Consider the following 26574-nt stretch of genomic DNA (forward strand, 5'->3'; position numbering starts at 1 on the left):
CAGCTTTGAGTTTTGGTTGAGATAAAATTCAATATACAGGAGAGAGAAAGTAAAGAGAGAAAAATAAAAAGGTTTTGGCACAATTTCTAAGGTTTTTAAGAGAAATTAAGGTACCCTGTGATATGGATGGTGGGCTATGATGACTGGACACCTGTGTGTCATGTAGGAGTTTGATTTGAATAAGTCACGCAGGCATGCAGGCCAATGCCAAGTGTCAACTCAGGACGCCTCTTGGAAAATTGGCCAGGTTTTGGAGCCTGCTCTGCGAGAGTGGATTTGAGAGTTTTTGGGGGAGCATGGAGATGAAGTAGGCGCCTGTTTTTTTGAATTTGGGGAGCTGTGAAGCTGTGGACGTAGAGGAGATTGAATGTGGAGTTGCTACAAATGCCCAAAGAGCTGATGGCGAGCAGAATTTGCTGAATTTGCTGAAGGATGCCGCGGGAAGCAAGAGAGCCAGGTACTGCATATCCATCGCAAGGAAAAGGTGACCTTCGAGGACTCCAGAGGCAAGAGCCAGAAGAAGAAGGGCGACCAGCTTGGGGGGCCACGCTGGAGGTTTGTGGGAACAAAGGAAAGAGGTAAGTGCGCTTTTTTTGTGTGCTGTATCTATTGTCAGGAAGCGCAAAGAAGAGAATCAGTGTGAGGATGACAGTTCTTCAGGCTACAGTCTGGGTAGAAGTGAGCATGCCGTGGAGAGTTTGCTGTTGGCCATGAGGCAGCTTGTGTGTAGGGATCGAGGACACAGGGATGCCAAGGCTTGGAGGTTGTGTTTTGCGGTTTGCATGGGCTGAAAGATGCTCTTCTTGGATACAAGTCTGTGTGTGATGGAAGAAGGAAGGCTTGGCGTTAAGGTCTCTCCTTATGATGTTGAGCTCACGTGGGTGTGTTGACGGGCTGTTTGGCCAATATAGTGGGCCTGCCGCCGTGGTCAAGTTTTGTCCAACTATGGAATGCAAGGGTTGGCTGCCATAGGGCCTTTGTTAGGACTGTATTGCTGCCTTTGTGGGTTGTGGACATTGGTGCATTCTATGGCCATGATGATTATGATAATGATGGTAATATATTCATGTGTTCTTTGTTGACACCAGCGCTTGAATTCTCCACTTCATAGTGGAGTGTTTAACACAAGCAAAGCCCCCTTTCAAAGGAAAAATCTTGTTAAGAGGAGATTTCCACAAAGAGATGCCTAAGAGTATACATGTATAAGAATAGGGAATGATCATGTAGTTTGCTGTGATTTTGTGGAGGTGTTCCCAAGGTGTTGCAGGCCAGGAGCAAGAGGAAAAGAGGTGTTTTCTGAACTTTAGGTTGGCTAGAGCAAAACAGCAGCAGAAGGGGTAAAACACAAGGAGTTTTGTGAAGTCTGGAGTCAGTTATATGCAAGTTTTGTGGACTATTTTGGAGCTTAATTGTAAACTGAATATAATCTCCTGTGTGAGAGCATACTGGACGGGTTTTCTATGAAGTTTTGTGTAAAGAGTCAAAGCTGGAACTGAGCTCTTGTGTATACATGCTTGTAATAGCTGCTGTCCTGAAGATACAATTTTATAAACTTGAAGAAAAGTTTTGAGGATAGTCCACCTCAGATATGTATCTTGTCTTGGAGTTTGGTCCGGATATCGAAGAACTGTACTTTGAAGATGCTTCTATGTTTGAGGTTGTTTATTCTGAGAGTGATGCAGGGTATTCGCCAGAGTCATAGTTCATATCACTGAGGGGGAGTGGGCTGATTTTGAATGGGTGTTAGATGAAGATGGTTCTGAGGATGTAATGGATGTTCAACTCTATAAAGACGAAGACTTGTATTGAAATAAAGTCTTGTACATACTCTTGGGTCTAGTGTTCTGGGTGTGTTTGTATCAGTGTGTGGAAGTGTGACACTCTATAAAGGCATATATAGCTATACCGCTTCCGTGTCATCACTTTTTGGTGCCTCCATAGAGGAAGAAATTTCCTTCGGTTTGTGAAAGAAGACAAGGGTTTGTGTGAAGAAAGGTTGAAGAGATGGCTCAGGACTTTCCAGAATATTAGGGATTACCGCATGAAAGTGCATTTAAATTTTTGGAAAAGATAGAGTTTACAGCTTTAATGAAAGACAGGGCAACCCCGGAGATCCTCTCTCAGATTTTTACTTATTGCTTCAGGGTGATGCAAAAGCATGGCTACAGATGTTTGTGACTACACACAAGAATGCTCATCAACAGGACCCTGGGTGTACCGTGTAGCTAGAGCTGCATTTTTGACACAGTTTGCCCGTGTAAGAAGTCCGAATGATGTGTGGAAAGAGTTGTGTAAAATTCAGCAGAAGGATGGGCAGGATGTGGATCAATATTTGATTGAGTTTGGTAGATTGTGGAGTCTATGGTGTGAGGCTTTGATTCCTGAAGTACCCCTGCAGATGATATTTGATTGAGTTTGGTAGATTGTGGAGTCTATGGTGTGAGGCTTTGATTCCTGAAGTACCCCTGCAGATGATAAAGAGAGACTGGTTTGTGGCTGGTCTGGAGCCAACCCTCCGTTTGAAGGTGGAGCTGAAGAATCTGGATAGCTTTGAGGAAGCTGTCAGAGTTGCTTGAGAGAAGGAGTGGAAGGTGAAGCGTCTGAGGCAGTTGGGAATACAGGAAGAGCCAAAGAAGTTTGTGAAGATGCCAGAGATTGAGAGTATGCATCCTGAAAGAGAAGCTGCTGTTGTTCCTGAACAAGAGGATACTTTGAAGGGAGACATTCATGATGCAGTGGAGCTTATGAGGTTTTTAAGTTTGAATTAAGTTTGAATTGGATGGAAGCAGGTGGAAGGGGAAGAAGCCGGGGTGCTCCAAATAATAGAAGAGATATTTTGCCAACAGGTGAAGGAAATATGGAAGGATCACAGGGAGAGAACAAGGCTATTATTTAAGCAATGTCAAATGCTGGAATTGCAGGGAGCGGGGACATATCAGTCCACAATGTGATAAACCGCCCCAGGGTGGATGGTGAAATGTATCCCGTGATGCAAAGAAATAATGATAGATCAAGAGATCACAGTATTGAGGTGAAAGATCCAAGTCAGCCCTCTACCAGTGGGAGTTAAACGAGAAGATAAAGGAAAGGGATCAGCTCTTAGCCTAATAGGAGTGGAGGCTATTCCAGAGATTATGCCTGTGGCCACCAAGAGGACAAGAAGTACAATGGCGGAAGCTGAACCGTCATCTAAGAAAGGAAAACATGTCCAATTTGACATCAGCCCTCAACCAAAGAAGAAGAAAATAAAGCCAAGAAGACGCTATAAAACTTCAGATTTGCGTATCGATCAAGGTCAGGAAGAATACACCCTGATGGGTGATTTAAAAGGGAGGGCAGCCAATATAACATTCGCCCAATTGCTTGGATTGTGTTCGAGAGAGTGGAAGAGGTTGGCAAATCCGAGGAAAGCAAATGAGCAGGAGCCCACGCAAGGTGAAATGGAGTTGATGTCTGTGGAAGACCTTCCTGATATCTGTCCGTCGATTGATGCTTGGTGTGGAGGTGTGAGTGTTGGAGAGGCATATGTGGATGGCGGTGCACAAATCAGTGTAATGACTCAGTCCTGCATGGAGAGATTGGGGTTAAAGCTGAATGCTAATTCAAATTTTAGACTCCGATTGGCAAATCATGCAAAAGTGAAGTGTATGGGTATATGTATAGAAGTACCAGTGGCTGCTTTTGGTGTGATTTGCAGCATAAATTGCCATATTATGTCGGCTGGTTTGGGAGCTTATCTGCTGATTTTAGGTAGGCCTTGGCTCAGACAGGTGGGTGCCATCCAAAATTGGAGGAGGGGTACTATAACTGTACATAATAAGAGAGGAAGAGCCAGGAAGTTCAATATGAGTAGCAAGCTAGAAATGAAGAGCGAGCCTGAAGAAACAAGTGTTGATGAATATACAGATAGTCAAGCTAAGGAAGAAAGTTCTACTTCAGATGATGAAGGCCAGGTATCATTTTTAGTGAAAGAAGAAGATGAGTATATAATGCAAGCTGAAGAGATGTCAAAGGAGGAAGAAGAGAGTAGACTTGAAGATATGGACAGTCTGATGCAGCCTCCACCACCCAGTGCAAAGAAAGAGAAGCTGTTACAGGGTATGTTGAATCCCAGTTTGCAACCAGTGGAAAAAAAGGAATATATGAAGGTAATACATAAATTTCCAGATTTGTTCATTACCTCATATGAAGAATTTTGAGGATTCAAATGTGAACCAATGCCTATAGTATTGAAAGAGGGTGTGAAGCCAGTATTTCAGAAACTGAGAAGAATAAATAGAGAGCTATTGCCCGTGTTGAGAGAAGAGTTGAGTAAATTATTAAAGGAAGGATTACTTTATCCAGTAGATCACTCAGATTGGGCAAATCCAGTGGTCATTACTCCAAAGCATACAGGTGGGTGGAGAGTCTGTATTGATTACAAGCCTCTAAATGCTACAACAAAAGCAATCACTATCCTCTGCCATTCATTGATGATATTTTAGACAGGGTTGCTGGGTACGAGAGATATAGTGTATGCGATGGATTCTCTGGGTATTTTTAGATTTCAATTGCTAAGAAAGACCAAGCTAAAACAACTATCATTACACCGTGGGGTTGCTGTTGTTATCGAGAAGTACCATTTGGTTTGAAAAATGCGCCCTCATGGTATCAGAGGAATACTGATAGAGTATTTGCACCTCTTACATATGATTTTGTGAGAGCTTTTTTGGATGATATATGTGTATATAGTTCTCAAAAAGAGCATGGCGATAAATTGGAGCAAGTATTTTCTAAAATGGATGATGCAGGTGGACAGTTGAATCCTAAAAAGTGTCATTTAGGATGTTTAAAAGTGAAGCTGTTGGGTCATATGATATCTCAAAATGGAATTGAACCTGATCCAGAGAAAATAAAAGCTCTTATCTTATTATCTGCACCATCAACATCCAGGCAGCTATCCAGAAGGTAAAGTATATGGCGAGATTTATTCATTTAGTATCTCAATTGCTTTATCCTCTTCAACAGGCCATGAAGAAAGAACCGTTGCAATGGAATGAAGAATGCGAGGAAGTGTTTGAAAAAGTGAAGGAGGTATTGGGAGGTATTTCCAATGTAAAAGCCCCAGATTTCTGCCAGGTCTTTTATGTGAATCCATCTTTTGGTCCCGATGTGGTTGGAGCAATTTTAATGTAGAGAGGAGATGAGTCCAGATACATGAAACCTGTATATTATGCAAGTAGAGTGAAGACGAAGCGAAGCCAACACCTCTGGGTGCCTACCAATGTTCTCAAAGCTCAAGGCTTCCATGAAGGTAACACACACCTGTTGGTCCCAAAGACACAATCAAAAGCCTATCCTCAACATCAACAACCTACTACTCGCTCAAAGATTTGTCGAGACAAAAACCCAAGAAGCCTCAACAACCACGGACCTTCATCACTCGACAATTATGGGTGCCTAAACATCTCTTCAAAGCCCAAGACTTCCATGATGGCAACTCCATCATTGGGATCCCATGACATAACCCTTAGTAATCCACCAAACCACAACAACCAAGCTAGTACCTGTCCAATCAACGAAGATGGTCTGGTGACCAACGGGAAAGCAAGTCTCCTCTTTGTCAACTCAATCCTAGGGACTTTCCCACCACACATGGGCACTCAAAAGCTCAATTTGCCCAACCCTTACCACAAGAGCCTCATCCACACACTCCACCCAGCCCCTCGACTTCATCCTCGAACCAAGGGATAGTGCTACAAATGTGAGAGCTTATCCAACCACTCAAAGATACACTCAAGGGTAAGCTCACAAATTTTGCCAAATGGTCCACTCAATAAAAAACCCTATTTATTAGGGGTGCTAACTAATAAGTATATGTAAGTCCTCACCCCCACCCAAAATAAATAGTCTTTAGGTGATTAGGAATATCTAGGTGATTAAGACCACAGGAACACCTTTTCCCCTTGCCTATGCACTTCTCATCACTGGGCTCAACCCTATGTGCACACACCGCAAAAAGCTTCATCATCGACCATGGTGGGTGCAAGCCTCGTCAATGGTACGACCCATCGCTTGGATCTTCATAATCACCCCCGCTTCACCTGCATAATTGTGCTTCATGCCTAATCCATCCTACCCATAACTTCTTCTTATGCTCAGCATCTCTGGATCCCATGTCTCCTACCAACACAGAATTCCACTTCCATGAGCTACAATGAAAGACGAAGATAACCCACAACAAGAAAAAGAGAGAACACTACAACCTGAAACTCAACCCCCATGAGAGCAAAGATATCTACTCATTCAAGTACTATGACCCCTCTAACAAGGCTATCCCACCGCAAAAAGGAGAAAAAAAAGAATAACACCAAAAATAAAATAAAGAGTACTACTGGGCCCATACAAGCAAGCCAACTCATAAGAGCCCATCAGACTAGTTGGATACTTAATTGCCAGTACTCCACTACTAACATCTTTCCATCTCACTAACTCCCCCAACCCCTCTCATTTTCGGAGAGAGAGGAGAACCAACCAAGCGATACACTTCCCAATGTGCCTCAGCAACCTCTTATCGATCACAAGCATGTGATCAAGTTTAGGAAGGGGAGTATGTTAACCACACATTGGTTAACACATTCCTATGACAACTATGTCTGCATAATTATGTAATGGGCACTGGCACTATATTGTAAATCCCATCATTTGATGAGGGAAATGCCCTAAAGACGCTCCCAAGTATTGAGCTTTGAAGGATAGACAAGGGGATCTTGGTCAGTTGGCCAAACCAAAGAGAAAAGCCTTGTACCTATATCCTGGGTGCCTCAAGTATTGAGCTTTGAAGGATAGACAAGGGGATCTTGGTCAGTTGGCCAAACCAAAGAGAAAAGCCTTGTACCTATATTCTGGGTGCCTTAGGTCACTTACTCCCGGGTGGCCTAGTGGGAAAAGGATTGGAACTATAAAAGCCAATTTCTCTAGTTTGTAATTCTCCCATTTGTGCAATAGAAGTGGAGTGTTTTCTCTCCCACTCTCTTGCAACTCTAATCTAGCATGCGTGGTGAGGAGCATGGGATTAGGGTTTGGTGCTAATAATCACTTGTTCTCTCATGCTTCCCTCTTGCTTCTTCTCTCCCTCTTGCTTGAGTGATTAGGCTACCAACGCGATCTTCCGCGGAGATCCCACATGATCTTTACAAGAGAGGTTGCACCTCCCGTTGGATAAGAGCAACCGCCTTGGTGTGACACGAGTGTGGGAGGAGGGTGGTGACGAGCAGCTATGGTAGAGCTCTTGAACCTAGGTAGATAGGCAACTTCCCACACGACATGTTAGGGTTTCGTTAACAGTGACACCGAGTCACCATCATAATATTTTCCAAGCCCATTTAGTGTAACTGACACCAAGTCATTATCATCATCAATAACTGCTTCATGCTCTAATGGAGGCAAGAGCATCTTGCCATCCTTTTCACCTTGAATGACTAATCATTGTACATAAATTTTTTCTTTACACATTATTCAACTCTCCTACTTGTTGAGGATAGAGTCCTTGAGCTTCTAGGAGCTTTGTTAGGGGATCCATCAATGTGTTCAAACTACCAAGATGGCATGAGTGTTGGGAGTTTCACTTGACTCTCTTTGGCTTTTAGGGGGTTAGGGTGTGTCTGACGGTACAATTTTTGGGACCTAGACATGAGTGTTTTCCTATAAGAAGCCTTGAGTTTCTCATACCATGATGGGTATCCAATGATGATCTAGTTGAGGATACAACATATTTTCTTGAGGTTCTTGCTTGGCAGTTCTATTCTCAAATCTAGGATTGCCAAATGGTGGTAGCCCGTGCTTTGGTGATCAACTTAATAAGACTAACTACTCATTTTGCGGTCCTATATGATGTGTCGTCTAAAGGGATTCATAATGTTTTTATTAGCGTTGACGCACAATCTATCTTGCAAGCATATAATACTTTAGGTAATTTGGAGGTGACACTAGTTTAGATGTAACTATGGCATCTGCCTCCACACCTCCCACAATGGAACAAGTTATGTGTGTGAAGAAGGAAAGTATGCACATGCACATGCACATGCACATGCATATGCATATGATGATAGTATAGGTACTTTTGGATGGTGACACTAGCTTAGATGTAACTATGGCATCTACCTCCACACCTCCCACAATGGAACAAGTTAGGTGTGATGGAAAGTATGCACATTCACATGCATTGGTGGCAACTTTTGTGGTGAAAAAGAGCATTTTTTCTCATGCACATTCACATGCATTGGTGGCACCTTTTGTTGTGAAAAGGAGCGTTTTTTCTCATATTTTCATATGTAAAACTACAGCAAGATTGGGATGTGCTTGTTGTGGCTTACCAAGTGTGTAACAAGGCATGCACGAGAGGCCTACTTATGCAAGCAAATAGAGCCAAGCATTTGAATGAGGGAGATTTAATGGATGATTTTCTCAAAAGGATCAAAGATCTTAGAGAGTAGCTTACAGTCTTAGGGACCAAATTTCTTTTTAATGCCTGGCACAAATAAGACTTCTGAGAGAGTGGCTGCCCCAGTATTTGGTAGCTTGCAGTAGCTTGTAGTCTCACAAGGCCATAATTTAGTACAAAGTGGGGTTTAAAGCTTAAGCATAATGCTTATGGTAGAGTTAACCACTCTACAAGGGAAGACTTTTTGCAAAGTGATATGCTTAGTAGAAGGGCATGGATTATGATGAGACCTTTACACCCATGTCTCATGTGATGAATACAATCAAGGGTATTGTTACATTTGGAAACACATCATGGTTGGAATGTACATGAGTTGGGTATAAGATTGCCTTCTTCAATGGTGATTTACATGAGGAGGTTTATGTATCTCAGCCGATGTAATCTTATTGGTGTGATAAGGAGGGGTCTAAACTATACAGGCTATCAGAAGAAAAACATATACTTAGTTATAAATGGTTTTTGCAACACTCCAACTACGAGTACCCTCTATGTAAAGACCTCTATGTAAAGAATATTTTTTTGGTCATTGTTGTTTATACATTCATGATATGGTACTCATAGGCCCCCTAAGGAGGTGAAGTTTTCACCCTTATATATGTCATTTGAGATGATAGATTTGGGTTTGTTGCATTGTTATTTGGGCATACAATTTATGCAGTGTGATGATGGTATTGTGACATTGCAATCAAAGTACATAAATAGAGAGGCTTCTTACATAGTTTGGCCTTGAAGAGTGTAAGCATGTTGCTACATCATGCTAGGCTTAGTCTCCATGATATAGGTGATTCATTTGATGCATCACTTTATCAGCACACTCTTGGGTGCCTTTTCTTTCTATGTAATACAAGGCCAGACATATACCTGAGATCGGTGCTTTTCTTTACCCCAAGCTATTCTTCAGGATTTGGATGCATTGGTGTAAGCTTTCCATACAATATTTGGGCCTCCATGCAAAAGTTTATGTGACAGAGTTTAATCGCACAAATATGCCTGTCTGATCAAGAAAGAACTGGTCCAAGGTGAACAAGCCACAACTCAACCCGTTACGCCTAGTAGTGAGGCTACCTTTTTGAAGCTCAATCACTTTATTAATGCTCAATCACTTTATTAATGCTCGAAAAGAAAGAGGAGACAAAGATGCAATTGGCTCTAGGCCGATAAACACAAGTCTTGGTTATTGTTTTATTTAAGACGTTCTCGTGAATTAGTTTATTGTTTTCTTTAAGATGTTCTAGTGAAATGTGATTCATAACACATTGAAAAGTTATGGGAGCATTCGTCAATCCAAATGGCATAACAACAAATTTATAGTGCCCAAAACGTGTTCTAAATGCAGTGTTTGCTATATCGCTATCTTTGATGTGAATGTGATGATATCCAGATCATAGATCAAATTTAGAAAATACGCAACTCCCTACAAGCTAATCAAAAAGCTCTCCCATTTGTTGGCAATGGGTACTTATTCTTCATCATTAACTTAACGAGCTTCCTATAATCAACACACAGCCGCATAGTCTCATCCTTCTACTTCACGAAGAGATTAGGAGTACCGCATGGCAACACAGTATTCCTACTCAAGAAATTTTTGCAAACTGCATTTTTAGCTCAATACTTCTCTCTACATATAAACAATAAGGAGCTCTGCATTACAGGTTCTGCAATAGGTATAAGTTATATTTTGTGATCTGTAAATCTAGAGAAATCAACATATGGACCATGTATTTTCCTAGTGGAAGATTGACCTATTTGTCCCAACTATTTTACTAGTGAAAGATCGACCACCTCATGGCACACCTGAGGATGCTGTCACTTTGTTGATCCCTGAGACTTCCCAATTGGAGGTCACACAAGAGTCTAACCTGATTGGTGTGGCATAATATATCTCCTCAATGATCACCAAATGTGGTGGGATCTACATTGTCCCCAAAAACATGCCAATTAAAACAAGGTGATCCTGGCACAAGTTGCCACGGCCCACAAGCAAAGAGTGGTTGGTGTCGATCTTAGTGAAGGCCCCACTACTACAACACGTTGGGGGCATAATAGCATTTTCTAGCAGTGTTTGAGTAGTGCTTTTTTTGTTGGGATGTCGCGGATTCCATTCGCTACTCCGCACTAAAATTTCGCTACTCCACAACGTTTATAGCAATGAAATTTTGCTGCTGGAGCAGTGCAATGAAGCAACACATATTGATTTAGCATTGTCATGATTGAGCATCTTTTTATCAATCGAAAGAAGATGGGGTTCTATATGAATATGAATATGAATATCAATATCACTATCATGATCTAATGAAGCATTGTCTCATGATGGATAGGTGACTCATCAACTTCTTCTGATTGATGTTCCTCGTGCTCTTCATCGGCCCTATCCAAAAATTATTCTTCATCATCTTCTTCCAATGAGCCGATTTGAGGTAGTACTTGCACCTCATCCAAAGATTTGGCCTCCACATCTTGATCTTGAAAGATATGTTTTGAATGAGGGGAAACTTGTATAACATACCACCACTTTGGATCAATTCGATCGGCATGGAACACAACCTAATATCACAAAGCAAAGGGGTTACACTTTTATTATACTACATCAAGATTTAATTTGGGATTGGTTGGGTTACTAACCTCTTGATAGTGTTGAGGTAGTATGAAGGTATCTTTCTCATCATTCCAAAACTTGGTGGAATCAATTTGGAAGAACCCATTTGGATGTTTCTTCACCATTACTTGAGCACCTCTATCTATTACCTTAAACCATTTGACATTAAAGATAAATAGACTAAATGCTCTAAATCCAACCTCAATAATATCCTGAATAGTTCCATAATACTCAAGATTGTCCTCTATGACATTTTCTTGAGACTATATAATTGTTCCTCTTATTTCTTTTTGGTCTTTGTGAAGGCACCTTTTAATGAATGCATTACTCCCGTTGCTGTACGAAAAGAGGCGATTACACTTTTCACCTTATTGTGCTGCCTCTTGGTTAATACCCATGATACCTTTGGTAGGACTATTTTGCCACTCTCACTTTCAATTGGCCATGCACTTTGAAGGTGTCCAATGTTTTGTAGGTAATCCCTTGCACCCTTTGTATCTCTTTTACAAATTAAATAGTCCCAGATATTTGTTGCAACATTCTTGAAAATATGCATGGGATCTAAGAGATGATTGATCTTCATGTCACACCAATATGGAAGTCGAAAGAAGATTGAGTGTCTAGACATCCCATTTGGTGGTGGATTGGGAGTGCTTCTCCATGCCTCAAACAAATCTCTACCTGTTGTCACATCACAAGTGGTGAGGCATTATGTGGCACATACTTGGGATGTGAAGGAGGGAGAAATTGATGACATTTATCATACACCACCTTCTTAAGTGTAGAGCTAAGTTGTATTATACGTTATTAGTCGTATTAAAATACAATTGTATTATTCCATGCCACATCATATTACATGCCACGTCGGACATTAGTCGACTTAACGTTTTAGTCCCAGCAAATCGACCGTATGGTATTTAAACGATCGCATATGATACGATCGAAAGGTATTCTATCGTATGTCTTTCGTTCAAATTCAATTCTATCGAAACAATTGTAAGATTCCTCCCCCAACCCCCTTTTTGATGTCTAGTATCTTCCCCTGTAATCAATCCCTCTTCAGAAATATAAAGACCTTGTTTCTAACTGTTTTAACCTAGAGAGAGAAAATATTTCTAGAGAGAGAATATTCAGATTTTTAATATTTTTGGATAGAAAATTATCTCATCTTATTAAAATAAGTTCCCCTGAAATAGAAATTCAAAAAGAACTTTCCAATGTGCAATTAGAATTTATTGGAAATGGGTATAAAGGACCTTAGCCTAAGGGTCTAGATTTTCAGAAATTTTTGGATTATGGTCCAATTAAGGTTCCTATGGGCCAATAGCATCAATCCATGTGTAGGGAGGAGATAAATCCAAATTTTAAAAGAAGATACCCAAAAATGAGTAAATGCTCACATAAGATGAAGAGTTGAAAATGTACAAGGTTTATTAGTAAAAAACTATGAGCAATATTAAAAATATGAGATATTTTGGGTATCCAAAAATGAGTAAATGCTCACATAAGATGAAGAGTTGAAAATGTACAAGGTTTATTAGTAAAAAACTATGAGCAATATTAACAATATAAGATATTTTGGGTATAATGATTCCATTTTGACACATATGTAAGGAAGGGGAGTTCTTTAAAGGAGGTGCATATTTCACATGCTTGAATGAGTTTTAAACTCATAAAAATTGAGGTATTTCATCTCTCCTCTCTCCTCATTCAAGTCTAGTTCCAAAAAGTTAGCTTAACTGACCTAAAAATGGTCAAAAAGTGACCAAACTGACTTGGAAAATTCTAGAATCAGTTTGTTTGGTTAGGAGCTCAATTTTTCCTATAAATAGAAGCCTTCACTTGTTGAAAAAAATATAGTGTCTTATGCTTTGTTACTCTACTCCACCTAAGCCAAGAACTGTGAATTCTTTAATAATTCACTAGTTTTTGACACTTCTCTCTTTCTTCAATCCCCATTGGTGGCTCCATCAACATACTAAACCAATTGATTGGTTGGGGGCCTCTACCGTGAACAAAGAATCAAGCAAATTGTAAGGTAAGTATGGTGAATTTTGATCTTTTCTATAATTTCTCAATGTTTCTCTCTTCTCAACCCCTCTCAAGCTTGAGAAGCTTAATTGGTATGGTTTTTGAAATGCTATTGAAGTTAATTAATTAATGATAGTAAAGAATTACATAAATTTTTATTTATGTTTAATTCTAATGGTTTTTTCTCTCTCTCACTTAAGAAATGGTCATACTCATGACCCATTCTCAATCCAAATGAAGCTTTTCATAAAGCTTTTTCTTAATCCAAGATTAATCTATGCTTGAGAATAAATTAATAGTTTTTTTTATCTATGCTTTTAGTTTATGATAATTTTGATTTAATCCATTAAGGGTTAATGATCCAATTAGGGATCATTCTAATCATTCCCTTAAAGATAACCTATCTTTTAAAATAATTGAGATTTATTAGTTATAGTAGCGGAGCTATGGCAAAATTTTATAAAAATTTACACATAAAAAAATTTCATTTCAAAGCATGAAAAGAGGATTTCCTACCATATTCTAGCAATTATCATTCTAGATTAATTGAAAGAATTTCATAGTAATCATGGAAAAATTAAATTTTTATATTATGCATAAAAGATAAATATATTATTATAAAAGTGTTACTTTTAACATAATTGAATTTTATGCATAGAGGTATGCATAAAAGATGAATATTTTATTATAAAAGAGTTACTTTTAGCATAATTGATTTTCATGCATAGAGGTATGCATAGGAGATGAATATTTTATTATAAAAGAGTTACTTTTAGCATAATTGAAATTCATGCATAGAGGTATGCATAAGAGATGAATATTTTATTATAAAAGAGTTACTTTTAGCATAATTGATTTTCATGCATAGAGGTATGCATAAGAGATGAATATTTTATTATAAATGAGTTACTTTTAGCTTAATTGAATTTTATGCAGAGGTATGCATAAAAGATGAATATTTTATTATAAAAGAGTTACTTTTAGCATAATTGATTTTCATGCATAGAGGTATGCATAAGAGATGAATATTTTATTATAAAAGAGTTACTTTTAGCATAATTGAAATTCATGCATAGAGGTATGCATAAGAGATGAATATTTTATTATAAAAGAGTTACTTTTAGCATAATTGATTTTCATGCATAGAGGTATGCATAAAAGATATGGAAAGTGATAAGATGTGATAAGATGCATATGAGATGAGTTAGGATGTGATAAGATGAGTTAAGAACTGATAGGATGTGTATGGGATTAGGTAAGAAATGTATGTGATGGGATAAGATGTATATGGGTTGTGATAGGGTGAGATTATGGATGCGAATGTGGAGGTGGATGTATGCATGTAGATGTGAATGTGAATGTGGATGTATGGATGTGAATGAGGATGTGGATGTAGATGCATGGATGTAGATGTGGATGTATGCATGTAGATATAGATGTATGAATGTGAATGTGAATGTGGATGTGGATGTATGCATGGAGATGTGGATGTATACATGTAGATGTAGATGTATAGATGTGGATGTGGATGTGAATGTGGAGGTGGATGTATGCATTTAGATGTAGATGTATAGATGTGGATGTGAATGTGGAGGTGGATGTATGCATGTAGATGTAGATGTATGGATGTGAATGTGAATGTGGATGTGGATGTATACATGGAGATTTGGATGTATGCATGTAGATGTAGATGTATGAATGTGGATGTGGATGTATGCTTGTAGATGTGAATGTACACATATAGATGTGGATGTATGGATGTGAATGTGCATGTAGATGTGGATGTGAAAATAGATGCATGGATGTAGATGTGGATGTATGGATGTGAATGTGGATGTGGATGTGGATATATGTATGGATGTGAATATATGATATGTGATGTGAAGGAATCTGAAGTGATGAGATGGAAAATGATGTGATGGGATGAGTACACATATAAATGGAATATGGAATAAGTAATGTGAATTGATGAGGGATAATGTGGAAAAATGAGAGTTTATATAGAAACTGTATTTGTAAACTGTTTGTAAATGGCTGTTTTATGTCAAGAATGCTGGGAAAGCGTTTTGACCATCTTGTGATTAAGGTCGTGGAGACCTAACTGATAAAGTTGCAACTGCTGACGGAGAGTCAATGGAGGACATCTCGCGTAGCAAGGTCGGCCGAGGTCTTGACCAGCCTCAGTGCGATTAAAATGGTGAGCTTCCGGTACGGTGGATGAGGGGCCAAGGAAGCGGCCTATGAGTGAATCGCTAGGTCACCAGCGATCCTAGAGGGTGCTGACCATACGGTGCTCGCGCTCTAAGTCGCCCAGGATACCCACGCGTGCGTCGAGGAAGATATTGGAACAAGGAGTAAGAGTTGTTTTCTGAAACCGGGCATGGATCTAGTTGACTGACCTTGCTGGTGCTCAACGAATGAGTCCATGGCTCTTTATATGGATCTGTTGGTTGATCTTGCTGATCTTCAACGAGAGTCCATCTTGATTAGTGATTATATTACCGAGTATTATGGGCTAGGAACTATTGAAAAGGCCCGTGTGGATAGGTGGTGAGCATTCTAGTTGACCAATGATGCCATAGATACTCTGATGAAGGAATGATGGGAAATTGAATCAACCGGATAAATTGGAAGATTGTGATCAGTGATACTATGGTTTTATTAAAGGATTGTTTTTGGTTGAATCTGTAAAAAGGCAATTTCATATTGGGTGTGTAAGTGGTGTGACTAGTTTTATAATTGCATGAACTTTCGGCTAGGGGGCCTTGGAACTCTTTTCCTTGGTACCCGGGACAAAACCTAACCAAATTCTTAATTGGATCCCATCACTACAGTGGTTGGGCGGTTGGCTAACCCATGGGACTGGATGGGGTTAGGCTGGACTGATGGATCCGTAAATCGAGACTCAACTTTTGTTATTACGATAGATAAAGTAAATCTTGGACAGTAATTGTTCTATGGATAGGAATCAACGGCTGTGCCTCTTGAATGGGGAAAAAAGCGTTGATCCCAATGATCCAAGTGCAAGTTTCTTCCTTGATCTGACCTAGTATCTTTATAGATGCAGTCGAATCAGTTGATCAGTAATGGTCTTGACTACATTAGAGTAAAAAGTTATCCTGGTGGAATCACCCGTGCTTTCCGGTAAAGGAAGTTTTTTTCGGGTTCGATTTTGGAACAACCGTCGAATTAGTCTCTTGTCCGGATATCCGTGGTGGGTGAGGCCCTGAGTGTGGGATCCCTGCCCCGCACGAGAAGTGCTACTTCCACTGCTAGTACCCCGAATCCGTTGCTCGGTGGGAACATGGATCTTATAGTTGGTATCAGAGCATTTGGCTAATAAAGATCAACTGAGAAACCAAATATGTCAAAAATTTATCAAGAAGCACAAAAAAGGTTGTAATTGTGTGATATAATTCATACAATTTGATATTCAAACTGAAATTCGTAATTTGGTAATTGGGTCTTCAGATGGAAATACCGCAATTATATAGAGTCCCTGACTTGCTTGAGGCCTAGACATGATGGTATTTACCTTATAATTCCAAGGGCCGTGACTACCGTATATACCGAGAGTATAACTGCAGTTCTTTATTGACAGTATATACGAGTAAATCTAAGACTTGAAACTATAAGTGTTAATGCTATCCAGATGATGATTTCAAATGTGGTTGATATGATTTTTAATTTTGTTTGAGAATTAATGAATTGATTTGGATTCTAATTGAAAATTCTGATTGAAAAATGATAATTTCTGAAATTTAGTTGAAATATAATAATCTGAACGAAACCACAATGAGGATGAATGGGACGAGTCCTTGTGATGATATTCATAACTAGAATGATGATAACGAATTCAGCAAATCACTATGAGATTAGTGGGTTGTGCTGTCAAATTGTTACTGTTAACACTTGACCGGTAGATCAAGTTAAGGGATGACAAATTGAGAACTTACTTGACTGAAATTTCCATGGAGGAATGTTCAGAAGGAAATTTTTTTGGTCTAATGGATCATTATCATGTTAAAGATATGAATGATATGATCTGAATGAATTGTTATTTAATGATGAGTTCTATATAAGGGATAATTATCCCAGTATTCTATTGGGTTGACCAGAATATAAGGAACCCCAGAATAAAATTGAATCTTAGGAAAAAGAGTATCCTCTACCTTACGAGATGAAGACATCTCGCATTTTTTTAAGTGGGGTAGAATGTAAGATTCTTCCCCCAACCTTCGAGGTATACAGGAGTAAGAATCTCCCTTTTTGATCTTATAATTATTCCCTCTAAAATAAAAGAAAGTTTCTGTTTAAAAAAGGAAGACCCTTTCCCTAGAATACTTCTCAGGAGTCCCACCTGTTTTAAGGATTTAGAACAATGAGCTCAGAAGTGAGAATCGGTGTTTTGGATACCAAGGTTTTGGTTTTCATTCGAGTACAGCCCAAAAGAAGTTCTTTACCTCTTGAGGAGTATAAGAAGTTATCCCCAGATATTGTGGGCCTTATCTGAATTCAAAGAAAGTAGGTGACTTAGCCTACGAGTTTCTTTTATCTCCTCATCTCAAAGTTCTTAATGCCTTCTATAGAAAAATGTGCCAAACCCAAATCATGGAAAGATGGTAAAACTTCAGTGGCAAGTTACCGTTGGCTTCTAAGTTACGCTAGCTCCTTCCTTTATATAAGTCGTAACAATAATCTTACTCCCATCGATCTCCTTTCTTTCTTAATCTCCTTCATGGCTTGGCAACAGGAATTAGTTTTATCCATGATGATTTCTCACCTTCAAGACGCAAGAGAGTCTGTGAAGAAAGATTTTATAGAACAGTATGAGCGCTCACTTTTCCCCCACTTTGGAACTTCTGTAGCGCAGACCAAATGGTGGACCTATCAAGACATAACTAGGGTAACACCCTGGGGTCAGCAGCACTTTCGTAACAATGTCCGCTTGGCCATGGTTATTGAAGCCTTAGGTTTGGGTCCCCGATACTACTGCGTCATGAGATCAAGACATCTTGGGTTTTCTAAGCGGGTCTTCTTACTGGCGTGTTTTCTTCCTCATGAGAAGATATGCCTTTACCCCGTTTTTGGCTTACCTCTCAGAGGTCCTTTTGTTAGATCACCTCATACCACTGAGATAGGTGCGGCAATAACCAACAGAATTATTCCAATAGATGACCTTATACATGCGCAGCTTGTGAGTGCTGCTTTTGTGATCATATGATGGATGGGCTTATGGAAGTGTAAAGAGTTCTTCTATCTTTACTGTATAAGTTCCGAGAATGAATAAAGTTTAAATCTTGTTCTTATTTTGAATCTTGCTCTCCTTGAGACTTTTCTTGGTGGTTAATCTTTATTCGTGCATCTTGCGAAATTATCCCAAGTTGCGAGATGAGGACATCTCGCGTTTTTTAAGTGGGGTAGAATGTAAGATTCCTCCCCCAACCCCCTTTTTGATGTCTAGTATCTTCCCCTATAATCAATCCCTCTTCAGAAATATAAAGACCTTGTTTCTAACTGTTTTAACCTAGAGAGAGAAAATATTCTAGAGAGAGAATATTCAGATTTTTAATATTTTTGGATAGAAAATTATCTCATCTTATTAAAATAAGTTTCCTTGAAACAGAAATTCAAAAAGAACTTTCCAATGTGCAATTAGAATTTATTGGAAATGGGTATAAAGGACCTTAGCCTAAGGGTCTAGATTTTCAGAAATTTTTGGATTATGGTCCAATTAAGGTTCCTATGGGCCAATAGCATCAATCCATGTGTAGGGAGGAGATAAATCCAAATTGTAAAAGAAGATACCCAAAAATGAGTAAATGCTCACATAAGATGAAGAGTTGAAAATGTACAAGGTTTATTAGTAAAAAACTATGAGCAATATTAAAAATATGAGATATTTGGGTATCCAAAAATGAGTAAATGCTCACATAAGATGAAGAGTTGAAAATGTACAAGGTTTATTAGTAAAAAACTATGAGCAATATTAAAAATATAAGATATTTTAGGTATAATGATTCCATTTTGACACATATGTAAGGAAGGGGAGTTCTTTAAAGGAGGTGCATATTTCACATGCTTGAATGAGTTTTAAACTCATAAAAATTGAGATATTTCATCTCTCCTCTCTCCTCATTCAAGTCTAGTTCCAAAAAGTTAGCTTAACTGACCTAAAAATGGTCAAAAAGTGACCAAACTGACTTGGAAAATTCTAGAATCAGTTTGTTTGGTTAGGAGCTCAATTTTTCCTATAAATAGAAGCCTTCACTTGTTGAAAAAAATAAAGTGTCTTATGCTTTGTTACTCTACTCCACCTAAGCCAAGAACTGTGAATTCTTTAATAATTCACTAGTTTTTGACACTTCTCTCTTTCTTCAATCCCCATTGGTGGCTCCATCAACATACTAAACCAATTGATTGGTTGGGGGCCTCTAGCATGAACAAAGAATCAAGCAAATTGTAAGGTAAGTAGGGTGAATTTTGATCTTTTCTATAATTTCTCAATGTTTCTCTCTTCTCAACCCCTCTCAAGCTTGAGAAGCTTAATTGGTATGGTTTTTGAAATGCTATTGAAGTTAATTAATTAATGATAGTAAAGAATTACATAAATTTTTATTTATGTTTAATTCTAATGGTTTTTTCTCCATCTCACTTAAGAAATGGTCATACTCATGACCCATTCTCAATCCAAATGAAGCTTTTCATAAAGCTTTTTCTTAATCCAAGATTAATCTATGCTTGAGAATAAATTAATAGTTTTTTTTATCTATGCTTTTAGTTTATGATAATTTTGATTTAATCTATTAAGGGTTAATGATCCAATTAGGGATCATTCTAATCATTCTCTTAAAGATAACCTATCTTTTAGAATAATTGAGATTTATTAGTTATAGTAGCAGAGCTATGGCAAAATTTTATAAAAATTTACACATAAAAAAATTTCATTTCAAAGCATGAAAAGAGGATTTCCTACCATATTCTAGCAATTATCATCCTAGATTAATTGAAAGAATTTCATAGTTATCATGGAAAAAATAAATTTTTATATTATGCATAAAAGATAAATATATTATTATAAAAGTGTTACTTTTAACATAATTGAATTTTATGCATAGAGGTATGCATAAAAGATGAATATTTTATTATAGAAGAGTTACTTTTAGCATAATTGATTTTCATGCATAGAGGTATGTATAGGAGATGAATATTTTATTATAAAAGAGTTACTTTTAGCATAATTGAAATTCATGCAGAGGTATGCATAAGAGATGAATATTTTATTATAAAAGAGTTACTTTTAGCATAATTGATTTTCATGCATAGAGGTATGCATAAGAGATGAATATTTTATTATAAAAGAGTTACTTTTAGCATAATTGAATTTTATGCATAGAGGTATGCATAAAAGATGAATATTTTATTATAAAAGAGTTACTTTTAGCATAATTGATTTTCATGCATAGAGGTATGCATAAGAGATGAATATTTTATTATAAAAGAGTTACTTTTAGCATAATTGAAATTCATGCATAGAGGTATGCATAAGAGATGAATATTTTATTATAAAAGAGTTACTTTTAGCATAATTGATTTTCATGCATAGAGGTATGCATAAAAGATATGGGAAGTGATAAGATGTGATAAGATGCATATGAGATGAGTTAGGATGTGATAAGATGAGTTAAGAAGTGATAGGATGTGTATGGGATGAGCTAAGAAATATATGTGATGGGATAAGATGTATATGGGTTGTGATAGGGTGAGATTATGGATGCGAATGTGGAGGTGGATGTATGCATGTAGATGTGAATGTGAATGTGGATGTATGGATGTGAATGAGGATGTGGATGTAGATGCATGGATGTAGATGTGGATGTATGCATGTAGATATAGATGTATGAATGTGAATGTGAATGTGGATGTGGATGTATGCATGGAGATGTGGATGTATACATGTAGATGTAGATGTATAGGTGTGGATGTGGATGTGAATGTGAAGGTGGATGTATGCATATAGATGTAGATGTATAGATGTGGATGTGAATGTGAAGGTGGATGTATGCATGTAGATGTAGATATATGGATGTGAATGTGAATGTGGATATGGATGTATACATGGAGATGTGGATGTATGCATGTAGATGTAGATGTATGAATGTGGATGTGGATGTATGCTTGTAAATGTGAATGTACACATATAGATGTGGATGTATGGATGTGAATGTGCATGTAGATGTGGATGTGAAAATAGATGCATGGATGTAGATGTGGATGTATGGATGTGAATGTGGATGTGGATGTGGATATATGTATGGATGTGAATATATGATATGTGATGTGAAGGAATCTGAAGTGATGAGATGGAAAATGATGTGATGGGATGAGTACACATATAAATGGAATGTGGAATAAGTAATGTGGATTGATGAGGGATAATGTGGAAAAATGAGAGTTTATATAGAAACTGTATTTGTAAACTGTTTGTAAATACTGTTTGTAAATGGCTGTTTTATGTCAAGAATGCTGGGAAAGCATTTTGACCATCTTGTGATTAAGATCATGGAGACCTAATTGATAAAGTTGCAACTGCTGACGGAGAGTCAATGGAGGACGTCTCGCGTAGCAAGGTCGGCCGAGGTCTTGACCAGCCTCGGTGCGATTAAAATGGTGAGTTTCCGGTACGGTGGATGAGGGGCCAAGGAAGCGGCCTATGAGTGAAGCGCTAGGTCACCTGCGAAGGATCCTAGAGGGTGCTGACCATACGGTGCTCGGGCTCTGGGTCGCCCAGGATACCCACGCATGCGTCGAGGAAGATATTGGAACAAGGAGTAAGAGTTGTTTTCTGAAACCAGGCATGGATCTGGTTGACTGACCTTGCTGGTCCTCAACGGATGAGTCCATGGCTCTTTATATGGATCTGTTGGTTGATCTTGCTGATCTTCAACGAGAGTCCATCTTGATAAGTGATTATATTACCGAGTGTTATGGGCTAGGAACTATTGAAAAGGCCCCTGTGTGGACAGGTGGTGAGCGTTCTAGTTGACCAATGATGCCATAGATACTCTGATGAAGGAATGATGGGAAATTGAATCAACCAGATAAATTGGAAGATTGTGATCAGTGATCCTATGGTTTTATTAAAGGATTGTTTTTGGTTGAATCTGTAAAAAGGCAATTTCATATTGGGTGTGTAAGTGGTGTGACTAGTTTTATAATTGCATGAACTTCCGGCTAGGGGGCCTTGGAACTCTTTTCCTTGGTACCCGGGACAAAACCTAACCAAATTCTTAATTGGATCCCATCACTACAGTGGTTGGGCGGTTGGCTAACCCATGGGACTGGATGGGGTTAGGCTGGACTGATGGATCCATAAATCGAGACTCAACTTTTGTTATTACGATAGATAAAGTAAATCCCGGACAGTAATTGTTCTATGGATAGGAATCAACGGCTGTGCCTCTTGAATGGGGAAAAAAGCGTTGATCCCAATGATCCAAGTGCAAGTTTCTTCCTTGATCTGACCGAGTATCTTTATAGATGCAGTCGGATCAGTTGATCAGTAACGGTCTTCACTACGTTAGAGTAAAAAGTTATCCTAGTGGAATCACCCGTGCTTTCCGGTAAAGGAAGTTTTTTTCGAGTTCGATTTTGGAACAACCGTCGGATTAGTCTCTTGTCCGGATATCCGTGGGTGAGGCCCCAAGTGTGGGATCCCAGCCCCGCGCGAGAAGTGCTACTTCCGCTGCTAGTACCCCGAATCTGTTGCTCGGTGGGAACAGGGATCTTACAACAATGACTATTAGCTATATAAGCTTGCTTATGGGCCGCATTGTCATTGTACAATTCCCCGGGTGCCAGAAATCTACCTCTTGCTACTTGTGGTAAGAAAAAAAATCCAATTTAGTTAGAACTATTAAATAAGGCAATTTAGGTAGGTTGAGACCCTTGTGTTTCAACATTGTTCACACTAGGGTTAGTGAGTCTAAGTAGTTAGAATCCCTTGTGTTTGAACATTGTTCACACTAGGGTTTAGATCAATGAAAGTAACTAGAATTCCTTGTATTGGAAAATTGTTCACACAAGGGATTAGGTCAATTAAAGTAGTTAGAATCCCTTATGTTGGAACATTGTTCACACTAGGGCTTATTAAAGTAGCTAGAATCCCTTGTGTTGGAACATGGCTCACACTAGGGTTCCCTTGTGTTGGAACATTGTTCACACTAGGGCTTAGGTCAATTAAAGTAGCTAGAATCCCTCGTGTTGGATCATGGTTCACACTACGGTTTAGGTTAATTAAAGGAGCTAGAATCCCTTGTGTTGTTTGAACATCGTTCACACTAGGGTTTAGGTTACTTAAAGGAGCTAGAACCCCTATGTTGGAACATAGTTCACACTGGGGTATAGGTTATTAAATTGAAAAAGCTAGAATCCCTTGTGTTCGAGCATAGTTCACACTCGGGTCTAAGGGGTGGGACATTGTTGATAGACCGTGTTAGAAGCTAGCTTCATAAATGGCATTGGGGTAGTAGGATTCAATAAGTGTGGATATTTGTTGTTATTTGTATTTGCTTCTTTGTTTGCGTATACAATTATTTTTCAATATGAATTCAGAATTAGAATTAGAAATTTTAAAGTTTAGAATGCATAATGGTAGATGTGTAGGTTATTCCATGGCATCAATAATCATTTATTGATGTAAAGTTGCTCATGAGGCATTTTGTGCTTTAAACAGCTTTAGATTATGATGGGTGGATCGCGAGGGCCTAAGTGGGACTATGTAGAAGAGTTGAAGCGTGGTAGATACACATCTCATGTTAAGTGTAAGTCTTGTGGCCATGAATTTCATGGCAGTGCAATGAGGGTTAAGGAGCATCTATTCAGAGTCAGTGTTAATGTTGTAGCTTGTTCTAATCCACCACCACCTAACATTAGCACTAAGTTGTATAAGTATGCTGCAAAACTAAAAACCAAGGCAGTATCCATGGCAACCAAAGGTAACAAATATCGCGACATATTACAGGAATCATGCTCTCAAGGATGCATTGGTCAGGATGAGGATGCGATATGTCCACAAGTGAATGCATCAGTAGCATCAGAGAATGCATCAATTTAGCAAGAGAATGCATCAGCTCAGCAAGAGAATGCATTAGCTCAGCAAGAGAATGATCCTTCGCAAATTGGGAAACCCTCTAACATGCACTCGATGCCTCCTATGTTGTGGACTGCTCCCTCAAGATGAAGTAATGGTGTGAGCAAACAATCTAGTCCACTATATTCTGCTTTTGATCGAACTGCAACATTGGAGATTGTAAGATTTCTCCCCAGCCTCTCAAAATGTCCAGCATCTTCTCCTATAATCAATCCCTCTTCAGAAATATAAAAGACTTGTTTCTAACTATTTTAACCTAGAGAGAGAAAATATTCTAGAGAGAGAATATTCAGATTTTTAATATTTTTGGATAGAAAATTATCTCATCTTATTAAAAAAAGTTCCCCTGAATCAGAAATTCAAAAAGAACTTTCCAATGTGCAATTGGAATTAATTAGAAATGGGTATAAAGGACCTTAGCCTAAGGGTCTAGATTTTCAGAAATTTTTGGATTATGGTCCAATTAAGGTTCTATGGGCCAATAGCATCAATCCATGTGTAGGGAGGAGATAAATCCAATTTGTAAAAGAAGATACCCAAAAATGAGTAAATGCTCACATAAGATGAAGAGTTGAAAATGTACAAGGTTTATTAGTAAAAAACTATGAGATAAATCCAATTTGTAAAAGAAGATACCCAAAAATGAGTAAATGCTCACATAAGATGAAGAGTTGAAAATGTACAAGGTTTATTAGTAAAAAACTATGAGCAATATTAAAAATATGACATATGTAAGGAAGGGGAGTTCTTTAATGTAAGGAAGGGGAGTTCTTTAAAGGAGGTGCATATTTCACATAAGATGAAGAGTTGAAAATGTACAAGGTTTATTAGTAAAAAACTATGAGCAATATTAAAAATATGACATATGTAAGGAAGGGGAGTTCTTTAAAGGAGGTGCATATTTCACATAAGATGAAGAGTTGAAAATGTACAAGGTTTATTAGTAAAAAAACTATGAGCAATATTAAAAATATGACATATGTAAGGAAGGGGAGTTCTTTTAAAGGAGGTGCATATTTCACATAAGATGAAGAGTTGAAAATGTACAAGGTTTATTAGTAAAAAACTATGAGCAATATTAAAAATATGACATATGTAAGGAAGGGGAGTTCTTTAAAGGAGGTGCATATTTCACATGCTTGAATGAGTTTTAAACTCATAAAAATTGAGATATTTCATCTCTCCTCTCTCCTAATTCAAGTCTAGTTCCAAAAAGTTAGCTTAACTGACCTAAAAATGGTCAAAAATTGACCAAACTGATTTGGAAAATTCTAGAATCAGTTTGTTTGGTTAGGAGCTCAATTTTTCCTATAAATAGAAGCCTCCCCCTTGTTGATTGGTTGGGGGCCTCTACCGTGAACAAAGAATCAAGCAATTTGTAAGGTAATTAGTGAATATTGATCTTTTCTATAATTTCTCAATGTTTCTCACTTCTCAACCCCTCTCAAGCTTGAGAAGCTTAATTGGTATGGTTTTTTAAATGCTATTGAAGTTAATTGGTGAATAGTAGTGAAGAGTTACATAATTTAATAAATGCTATTGAAGTTAATTTTCATTTATGTTTAAATTCTAATGGTTTTTATGTAATTTCTCTCTCTCACTCAAGAAATGGTCATACTCGTGACCCATTCTCAATCCAAATCAAGCTTTTCATAAAGCTTTTCCTTAACCCAAGATTAAGCTATGCTTGAGGCCAAATTAATGGCTTTTTTCTATGCTTTTAGTTTATGTATATTGATGATTCAATCCATTATGGATTAATGATCCAATTAGAGATCATTTTAATTATTTCCTTAATGATAAGCTTTATCCCTTAGAAAAATTGAGATTTATCAGTCATAGCAGCGGAGCTATGGCAATATTTTTATAAAAATTATGCATAAAATAATTTCATTCAAAGCATAAAAAGAGGACTTCCTACCATATTCTAGGAATTATCATCCTAGATTAATTGAAAGAATTTCATTATAATCATGGAGAAATTGAATTTTAATATCATGCATAAAGGATAAGTTTTTATATCAAAAGTGTTATTTTTACCATTTTTATTTCATGCATAGAAGTATGCATAATGGATAAATTTTTATATCAAAAGTGTTATTTTTACCATTTTTATTTTCATGCATAGAAGTATGCATAATGGATAAATTTTTATATCAAAAGTGTTATTTTTATCAATTTTAATTTTCATGCATAGAAGTATGCATAAAAGATAACCTTTTTATATTAAAAGTGTTACTTTTATCATTTTTAATTTTCATGCATAGAAGTATGCATAAAGGAAAATTTTTTATATCAAAAGTGTTACTTTTA

This window comes from Cibotium barometz, chromosome 33, assembly GCF_041138505.1.
Source record: "Cibotium barometz isolate CiBa-2024 chromosome 33, ASM4113850v1, whole genome shotgun sequence".
Lineage (NCBI taxonomy): Eukaryota > Viridiplantae > Streptophyta > Polypodiopsida > Cyatheales > Cibotiaceae > Cibotium > Cibotium barometz.